Consider the following 10,488-nt stretch of genomic DNA (forward strand, 5'->3'; position numbering starts at 1 on the left):
GCACCAAGGGAACTGGTGAGCAACCTCCAAAAAATATGAAATTGTGTTTCTGTACAATTTTCTACATTGTTTGACAATGCATTTCCAAGTAGTGGCCTTGTGCAGTGGGACAGTGGGATGTGTACGGACACAAATGACTGTGTTATTTACTTCTCTTCTGTAGGAGTCAGTTTGGTTGAGTTTCTGTACTGTATGACCTCTGTGTTAGGGGGAGTTCTGTTCAGCTTGTTTCATCGCCATCGCTACAGCTCTCTGATGAACAGTTTCTGCCTCACTGAGTCTGTGTACACAATAAGAGAACACTGTCTCCATCTGACTGCTATGGCAAAACAACTTAAATCCTAATAAATCTGCTCTTCATTTTGACACACACACACACACATATCCTTGGCATATACTTAAGTGGGTGTATAGTAAAATGGGCGTTGGCATTGAGGAGCAAGAAGAACAATGTCAGACAGTTAAGTGGAGCATCTCTCTCTGTGAAGTCACACAGCGCTATCTCTGACATGTAAAGAGTCACTGTGATTGGACCACTCTGTCCTACTCTCTACTACTTATCCAAACAGGAGAGGGAGAGAGAGAGCGAAACAGTCAATAGCAGTTTTACAAAATACTGGGCCCATCTCTCTCTCTCTCTCTCTCTCTCTCTCTCTCTCTCTCTCTCTCTCTCTCTCTCTCTCTCTCTCTCCTGCATGTTCAGTCCGCTACAATCATCAAGGACCTCCGCCACCCAGGCCACGGCATGTTCAGTCCGCTACAATCATCAAGGACCTCCGCCACCCAGGCCACGGCATGTTCAGTCCGCTACAATCATCAAGGACCTCCGCCACCCAGGCCACGGCATGTTCAGTCCGCTACAATCATCAAGGACCTCTGCCACCCAGGCCACGGCATGTTCAGTCCGCTACAATCATCAAGGACCTCCGCCACCCGGGCCACGGCATGTTCAGTCCGCTACAATCATCAAGGACCTCCGCCACCCAGGCCACGGCATGTTCAGTCCGCTACAATCATCAAGTACCTCCGCCACCCAGGCCACGGCATGTTCAGTCCGCTACAATCATCAAGGACCTCCGCCACCCAGGCCACGGCATGTTCAGTCCGCTACAATCATCAAGGTGGAGACAGTACAGGTGCATCAAAGCTGGGAACGAGAGACTGAAATTGCTTCTATCTCCAGGCCATCAGATTGTTAAATAGTCACCACGAGCCGGTCTGTGCCCTGTACTCTGCCCTCATCTTTAGTCACTGTCACTATCGGCTACCACCTGGTATTCTACCCTGCACCGTAGAGACTGCTGCCCTATGTACATAGTCATTAACACTATTTACATACTGTTTAACTAATTTCATATGCATATACTGAATTCTAGTCAAGGCCTATCCAATTTACACTGAACAAAATATAAACGCAATATGTAAAGTGTTGGTCCCATGTTAAATTTCTTGCACAAATTTGTTTACATCCCTGTTAGTGAGCATTTCAAGATAATCCATCCACCTGACAGGTGTGGCATATCAAGAAGCTGATTAAACAGCATGATCATTACACAGGTGCACATTGTGTTGGTGACAATAAAAGGCCACTAATATGTTCAGTTTTGTCACACAACACAATGCCACAGATGTCTCTTTGAGGGTGTGTGCAATTGGCAAGCTGACTGCAGGAATGTCCACCAGATAATTGATTGCTCATTTATCTACCATAACCGACCCTCCGTTGTCTTCCCTGTAACGCACAGAGTTGAGATTGCCTGCAATGACAACAAGCTCAGATGATGCTCAGATGATGCTGTGACACACCGCCCCAGACCATGACGGACCCACCACCTCCAAATCGATCCCGCTCCAGAGAACAGGCCTCGGTGTAACACTCATTCTTTTGACGATAAACGTGAATCCGACCATCACCCCTGGTGAGACAAAACTGTGACTCGTCAGTGAAAAGCACTTTTTGCCAGTCCTGTCTGTCTTGTCCAGTTTATTACTACTGCTGTACACACCTTTTCTATTCACATACTGTACTGTCCATAATGCCAGGAGTGTGCAAAGTAGTCATCAAGTCAAAGGGTGGCTAAGTTGAAGAATCTCAAATGTAAAATATATTTTGATTTGTTGAACACTTTTTTACTTACTACAGGATTCCATATGTGTTATTTCATAGTTTTGATGTCTTCACTATTATTTCTACAATGTACAAATAAAGAAAAATCCTGGAATGTGAAGGTGTGTCCAAACTTTTGACTGGTACTGTATATATCAAATCAAATCAAATCTCAAAGTGCTGTACAGAAACCCAGCCTAAAACCCCAAACAGCAAGCAATGCAGGTGTAGAAGCACAGTGGCTAGGAAGAACCCCCTAGAAAGGCCAAAACCTAGGAAGAAACCTAGAGAGGAACCAGGCTATGAGGGGTGGCCAGTCCTCTTCTGGCTGTGCCGGGTGGAGATTATAACAGAACATGGCCAAGATGTTCAAAGGTTCATAAATAAATAATAATAATCACAGTAGTTGTCGAGGGTGCAGCATGTCTGGTGAACAGGTCAGGATTCCATAGCCGCAGGCAGAACAGTTGAAACTGGAGCAGCAGCACGGCTAGGTGGACTGGGGACAGCAAGGAGTCATCATGCCAGGTAGTCCTGAGGCATGGTCCTAGGGCTCAGGTCCTCCGAGAAAGAGAGAATTAGAGAGAGCATACTTAAATTCACACAGGACACCAGATAAGACAGGAGAAGTACTCCAGATATAACAAACTGACCCTAGCCCCCCGACACCAATTACTGCAGCGTAAATACTGGAGGCTGAGACAGGAGGAGTCAGGAGACACTGTGGCCCCATCCGATGATACCCGGACAGGGCCAAACAGGAAGGATATAACCCCACCCACTTTGCCAAAGCACAGTCCCCAAACAACTAGAGGGATATATTCAACCACCAACTTACCATCCTGAGACAAGGCTGAGTATAGCCCACAAAGATATCCGCCATGGCACAATCCAAGGGGGGGCGCCAACCCAGACAGGAAGGTCACATCAGTGTCTCAACCCACCCCTCCTAGGGACGGTATGAAAGAGCCCCAGTAAGCCAGTGACTCAGCCCCTGTAATAGGGTTAGATGCAGAGAATCCCAGTGGAGAGAGGGGAACTGGCCAGGCAGAGACAGCAAGGGTGGTTCGTTGCTCCAGAGCCTTTCCGTTCACCTTCACACTCCCGGGCCAGACTACACTCAATCATATGACCCACTGAAGAGATGAGTGTTCAGTAAAGACTTAAAGGTTGAGACCTAGTCTGCATCTCTCACATGGGTAGGCAGACCATTCCATAAAAATGGAGCAATATAGGAGATATCCCTGCCTCCAGCAGTTTGCTTAGAAATTCTAGGGACAATTAGGAGACCTGCGTCTTGTGACCGTAGCGTACGTGTAGATATGTATGGCAGGATCAAATCAGAGAGATAGGTAGGAGCAAGCCAATGAAATGCTTTGTAGGTTTGCAGTAAAACCTTGAAATCAGCCCTTCCCTTAACAGGAGGCCAGTGTAGGGAGGCTAGCACTGGAGTAATATGATCAAATGTTTTGGTTCTAGTCAGGATTCTAGCAGCCGTATTTAGCACTAACTGAAGTTTATTTAGTGCTTTATCCGGGTAGCAGGAAAGTAGAGCAATGCAGTAGTCTAACCCAGAAGTAACAAAAGCATGGATTAATTTTTCTGCATCATTTTTGCAATGTTACGTAGATGGAAAAAATCTGTCCTTGAAACAGTCTTAATATGTTCGTCAAAAGAGAGATCAGGGTCCAGAGTAACGCCGAGGTCCTTCACAGTTTTAATTGAGACGACTGTACAACCATTAAGATTAATTGTCAGATTCAACAAAATATCTCTTTGTTTCTTGGGACCTAGAACAAGCATCTCTGTTTTGTCCGAGTTTAAAAGTAGAACGTTTGCAGCCATCCACTTCCTTATGTCTGAAACACAGGCTTCTAGCGAGGGCAATTTTGGGGCTTCACCATGTTTCATTGAAATGTACAGCTGTGTGTCATCCGCATAGCAGTGAAAGTGAACATTATGTTTTCGAAGGACATCCCGAGAGGTAAAATATATAGTGAAAACAATAGTGGTCCTAAAATGGAACCTTGAAGAACACTGAAATGTACAGGACAAACCATTCACAGAGACAAACTGATATCTTTCCAAACGATAAGATCTAAACCAGGCCAGAACTTGCCCGTGTAGACCAATATGTGTTTCCAATCTCTCCAATAGAATGTGGTGATCGATGGTATCAAAAGCAGCACTAAGGTCTAGGAGCATGAGGACAGATGCAGAGCCTCTGTCTGATGCCATTCAAATGTAATTTACCACCTTCACAAGTGCAGTCTCAGTGCTATGATGGGGTCTAAAACCAGACTGAAGCATTCCGTATACATTGTTTGTCTTCAGGAAGGCAGTGAGTTGCTGCGCAACAGCATTTTCGAGCATTTTGTTTTTTATGAGAGGATTGGAAGATTCGATATAGGCCGATAGTTTTTATATTTTCTGGGTCAAGGTTTGGCTTTTTCAAGAGAGGCTTTATTACTGCCACTTTTAGTGAGTTTGGCACACATCCGGTGGATAGAGAGCTTATTATTTTGTTCAACATAGGAGGGCCAAGCACAGGAAGCAGCTCTTTCAGTAGTTTAGTTGGAATAGCGTCCAGTATGCAGCTTGATGGTTTAGAGGCCATGATTATTTTAATCATTGTGTCAAGAGATATAGTACTAAAACACTTGAGTGTCTCTCCTGATCCTATGTCCTGGCAGAGTTGTGCAGACTCAGGACAACTGGGCTTTGAAGGAATACGCAGATTTAAAGAGAAGTCCGTAATTTGCTTTCTAATTGTCATGATCTTTTCCTCAAAGAAGTTCATGAATGTATTACTGCTGAAGTGAAAGCCATCCTCACTTGGGGAATGCTGCTTTTTAGTTAGCATTGCGACACTAAAATAGGATGATCGAGCAGCAGTGAGGGCTCTTCGATACTGCACGGTACTGACTTTCCAAGCTAGTCAGAATACTTCCAGTTTGGTGTGGTGCCATTTCCATTCCAATTTTCTGGAAGCTTGCTTCAGAGCTCAGGTATTTTCCGTATACCAGGGAGCTAGTTTCTTATGAGAAATGTTTTTAGTTTTTAGGGGTGCAGCTGCTTCTAGGGTATTGCTCAAGGTTATATTGAGTTCCTCAGTTAGGTGGTTAACTGATTTTTGTCCTCTGATGTCCTTGGGTAGGCAGAGGGAGTCTGGAAGGGCATCAAGGAATCTTTGTGTTGTCTGAGAATTTATAGCACGACTTTTGATGCACCTTGTTTGGGGTCTGAGCAGATGACTTGTTGCAATTGCAAACATAATAAAATGGTGGTCCGATAGTCCAGGATTATGAGGGAAAACATTAAGAGCCACACCATTTATTCCATGGGACATAACTAGGTCCAGCGTATGACTGTGACAGTGAGTAGGTCCAGAGACATGTTGGACAAAACCCAATGAGTCGATGATGGCTCCGAAATCTTTTTGGAGTGGGTCTGTGGAATTTTCCATGTGAATATTAAACTCACCAAAAATTAGTATATTATCTGCTATGACTACAAGGTCCGATAGGGGGACTGTAAACAGCTATAAAAAGTGATTGGGTAGGCTGCATAGATTTCATGACTAGAAGCTCAAAAAATTTAAATTTGCTATCGTAATTGTTAGCAACACCTCAAATCAAAATCAAATCATAAATCAAATCAAATCACTTCCGCCTTTGTGGGATGCACGGGGGATATGGTCACTAGTGTAACCAGGAGGTGAGGCCTCATTTAACACAGTAAATTCATCAGGCTTAAGCCATGTTTCAGTCAGGCCAATCACATCAAGATTATGATCAGTGATTGCTAAGATTGCTAAGGCGAACACCTCCATGTTTAGTTTTGCACAACCTAGGACGAGGCACAGACATGGCCTCAATGGGGATAGCTGAGCTGACTACACTGACTGTTCTCGTGGCAGACTCCACTAAGCTAACAGCCTGCTGCCTGGCCTGCACCCATATTTCATTGTGGAGCTAGAGGAGTTAGAGCCCTGTCTATATTGGTAGATAAGATGAGAGCACCCCTCCAGCTAGGATGGAGTCCGTCACTCCTCAGCAGGCCAGGCCTGGTCCTGTTTGTGAGTGAGTCCCAGAAAGAGGGCCAATTATCTACAAATTCTATCTTTTGGGAGGGGCAGAAAACAGTTTTCAATATATTTATTTTCCAGACTCTGACATTGCTCGGTGTAATATTTCAATATTTCATAATCCCTTTCTTTTAATTTTTGTTGTTTTGTATTGTTAGCTATTAATGCAGTGTTGGAGCTAGAAAGTAAGCATTTCGCTACACCCACGTCTGCTTATTATTTGTACTCAAACAATAACATTTGATTTGATTTGTCATTTGAATAAATAGCATCTCACTGCTGGCTAGCTGGCTGCTGTTTTTCTATGAGCCATTCTAAGACATCACTGGTCCACTGGACACCTTTGCTAAATCTGCATTTGGTTAATTAGGCACGTACAGACAAACACGTGCACACGCACATGCACACACGTGCAGATTTGTCTGTGTCAAGTGGAACTGTTTGAATTGGCCTTCGCAATGCATCAAAAAGTATTGGCAACCATGCAGTTGCTAACAGGTATATGTTAAACATATTTCAATAATCTTTCTCTAACCCAGGCATTACAAATGAGTAAATCCTCATACCTGATACCTCCAGTGTAGTTATAATACCCTGCTCAGAGCTTATTACACTCATGAACTTTCCCCTTAATTGATTGACTAAACGACAGTGAGTATGTCTCATAGAGGATACAGCAGTGGAACCTGTAATGATGAGACATGAGGTTGAAGCTTCACTTATGGGACTTCTAATATACTTTCTTACAGCCGGTCTTCCCTCCAGACTGCCAGGACTCAGCTCCATGTTACTCTATTTCACAAGTAAATTGATGACAGGCAATTTAAGAATCAAGACATGCATTTTTCACCTGTCTTTTGCCATCGTCACTGCAAGGGCCTGAGTCTAACATTCAGACTCTTTCACTCTGTCTCTATTTCCATCCTACCCACATCACTCTCTTTCTTTCCCTCTCTTCACTTCTTTTCCTGTCTCTATCTCCATCCTACCCACATCACTCTCTTTCTTTCCCTCTCTTCACTTCTTTTCCTGTCTCTATCTCCATCCTACCCACATCACTCTCTTTCTTTCTCTCTTCTATTATTTTCCTGTCTCTATCTCCATCCTACCCACATCACTCTCTTTCTTTCCCTCTCTTCACTTCTTTTCCTGTCTCTATCTCCATCCTACCCACATCACTCTCTTTCTTTCCCTCTCTTCACTTCTTTTCCTGTCTCTATCTCCATCCTACCCACATCACTCTCTTTCTTTCCCTCTCTTCACTTCTTTTCCTGTCTCTATCTCCATCCTACCCACATCACTCTCTTTCTGTCTCTATCTCCATCCTACCCACATCACTCTCTTTCTTTCCCTCTTCTATTATTTTCCTGTCTCTATCTCCATCCTACCCACATCACTCTCTTTCTGTCTCTATCTCCATCCTACCCACATCACTCTCTTTCTTTCCCTCTCTTCACTTCTTTTCCTGTCTCTATCTCCATTCTACCCACATCACTCTCTTTCTGTCTCTATCTCCATCCTACCCACATCACTCTCTTTCTGTCTCTATCTCCATCCTACCCACATCACTCTCTTTCTGTCTCTATCTCCATCCTACCCATCACTCTCTTTCTTTCTCTCTTTCTTTCCTCTCTCTTCTTCACTTCTTTTCCTGTCTCTATCTCCATCCTACCCACATCACTCTCTTTCTGTCTCTATCTCCATCCTACCCACATCACTCTCTTTCTGTCTCTATCTCCATCCTACCCACATCACTCTCTTTCTTTCCCTCTTCTATTATTTTCCTGTCTCTATCTCCATCCTACCCACATCACTCTCTTTCTGTCTCTATCTCCATCCTACCCACATCACTCTCTTTCTTTCCCTCTCTTCTCTTCTTTTCCTGTCTCTATCTCCATCCTACCCACATCACTCTCTTTCTTTCCCTCTCTTCTCTTCTTTTCCTGTCTCTATCTCCATCTACCCACATCACTCTCTTTCTGTCTCTATCTCCATCCTACCCACATCACTCTCTTTCTGTCTCTATCTCCATCCTACCCACATCACTCTCTTTCTTTCCCTCTCTTCTCTTCTTTTCCTGTCTCTATTTCCATCCTACCCACATCACTCTCTTTCTTTCCCTCTCTTCTCTTCTTTTCCTGTCTCTATCTCCATCCTACCCACATCACTCTCTTTCTTTCCCTCTCTTCTCTTCTTTTCCTGTCTCTATCTCCATCCTACCCACATCACTCTCTTTCTGTCTCTATCTCCATCCTACCCACATCACTCTCTTTCTTTCCCTCTCTTCTCTTCTTTTCCTGTCTCTATCTCCATCCTACCCACATCACTCTCTTTCTTTCCCTCTTCTATTATTTTCCTGTCTCTATCTCCATCCTACCCACATCACTCTCTTTCTGTCTCTATCTCCATCCTACCCACATCACTCTCTTTCTTTCCCTCTCTTCTCTTCTTTTCCTGTCTCATGGATATTTTTGTAGGTGTTGATACTATCTCCCTACCCACATCACTCTCTTTCTTTCCCTCTCTTCTCTTATTTTCCTGTCTCTATCTCCATCTACCCACATCACTCTCTTTCTGTCTCTATCTCCATCCTACCCACATCACTCTCTTTCTGTCTCTATCTCCATCCTACCCACATCACTCTCTTTCTTTCCCTCTCTTCTCTTCTTTTCCTGTCTCTATCTCCATCCTACCCACATCACTCTCTTTCTTTCCCTCTCTTCTCTTCTTTTCCTGTCTCTATCTCCATCCTACCCACATCACTCTCTTTCTTTCCCTCTCTTCTCTTCTTTTCCTGTCTCTATCTCCATCCTACCCACATCACTCTCTTTCTGTCTCTATCTCCATCCTACCCACATCACTCTCTTTCTTTCCCTCTCTTCTCTTCTTTTCCTGTTACTTTTATTCCTCTCATCTCTGTGTGTAGACAGGTGTGGTATTTCATCTGGGAGAGCAGCTTTCATAACCCTAGATTTCCGCCCCAGAGGAGCGTGGGTAGAGGTGCTGACACTCAGATTAATAACACTCACTCTCAAGAGAATCTCGCTCGTCCAACCTTGTCCCTCTCTCCCTCCTCTTTCTCCTCTCTCCAATCCACTCTCTTTCTAAATTTCTGTCATTCTGCTTCTCCCTCCCGCTCGAGTTAGTCTCTCCTCTCTTTTCTCCCATTCTCTTTTTCTACCTTTCTCTACCTTTCTCTACCTTTCTCTACCTTTCTCTACCTTTCTCTCTCTCTCTCTCTCTCTCTCTCTCTCTCTCTCTCTCTCTCTCTCTCTCTCTCTCTCTCTCTCTCTCTCGGTTGGATGCATCTCTAAAGCTCCTCTCCTATTTGTCAAACATATGAATAATAATTACATGGTGAGATAATTCATTGTTCCTCTCTCCCAGTATTCTCTGGAGTTCATGCATAGTTAAACTGCTATTATTCTGATACGGGTCATTTCATAACACCAGTGGGATCTGCGTTGTTTTCTGGCGTTTTGCAGTTTCACCCTCAAGTGCTTGACTCTCTTGTGTGATTCTATAAGCCGAGTACACATCGGGGCACAGCACACAACAATCAGGACTGTTCCCAGAAGTGTAGACGATCACATTGTATCTCAGTCAGAAGCATCACAGACATCATAAACAGACAAAGACATGATTGTTTTGTTATGTACAGGAAGCTAAGAGGAGATAAGTACATCAGGGTGCCCTCCTCCGTCTCTAGCTCTCTCTAAAGTGTGACACCACTAACAACAAGCTAACAATAAACTGAAGAGAATGGAGCATTTCCGACACACAAATTGCCACTGGTAATTTCAGCATGTGTTTTAACTACAGCAATTTGCCACCACTGTGGCATCATTGCGTTGAGTTTTAAGACCGGACCACACATTATCCCCAGCACTTAGAGTGTGATAAACAACATTTAGCACTGGGACCGTTCACAGGAAAGTACAGTGACGCTTGGAAGAGAATTCATTTAACAGTCTTTGCACATTGTGAGGTAATGAGGGAGAGAGGAGAGAGAATGTGTTAAAGAGAGAGAGAGAGACGAGAGAAAGAGGGCATTGAAGCTTTTAGATATAAAAGCTGTGTGTGGGTTCTAACACAAGGAGACAGAGATAATGAAAATGGAGACGGAGATCATGAAAACGGAGACAGAGATAAGTAAAACGGAGACAGAGATAATGAAAATGGAGACAGAGGGAAGAGTTCTATCTCTCCCTGAGGATGGGCTATTCTCTCTGCTGTGAACTGTGTTGGAAACACAACATAACTTGACTGGACCATACAGCAAGTGTATTATACA

The sequence above is a fragment of the Oncorhynchus keta genome, chromosome 34, assembly GCF_023373465.1.
Source record: "Oncorhynchus keta strain PuntledgeMale-10-30-2019 chromosome 34, Oket_V2, whole genome shotgun sequence".
Lineage (NCBI taxonomy): Eukaryota > Metazoa > Chordata > Actinopteri > Salmoniformes > Salmonidae > Oncorhynchus > Oncorhynchus keta.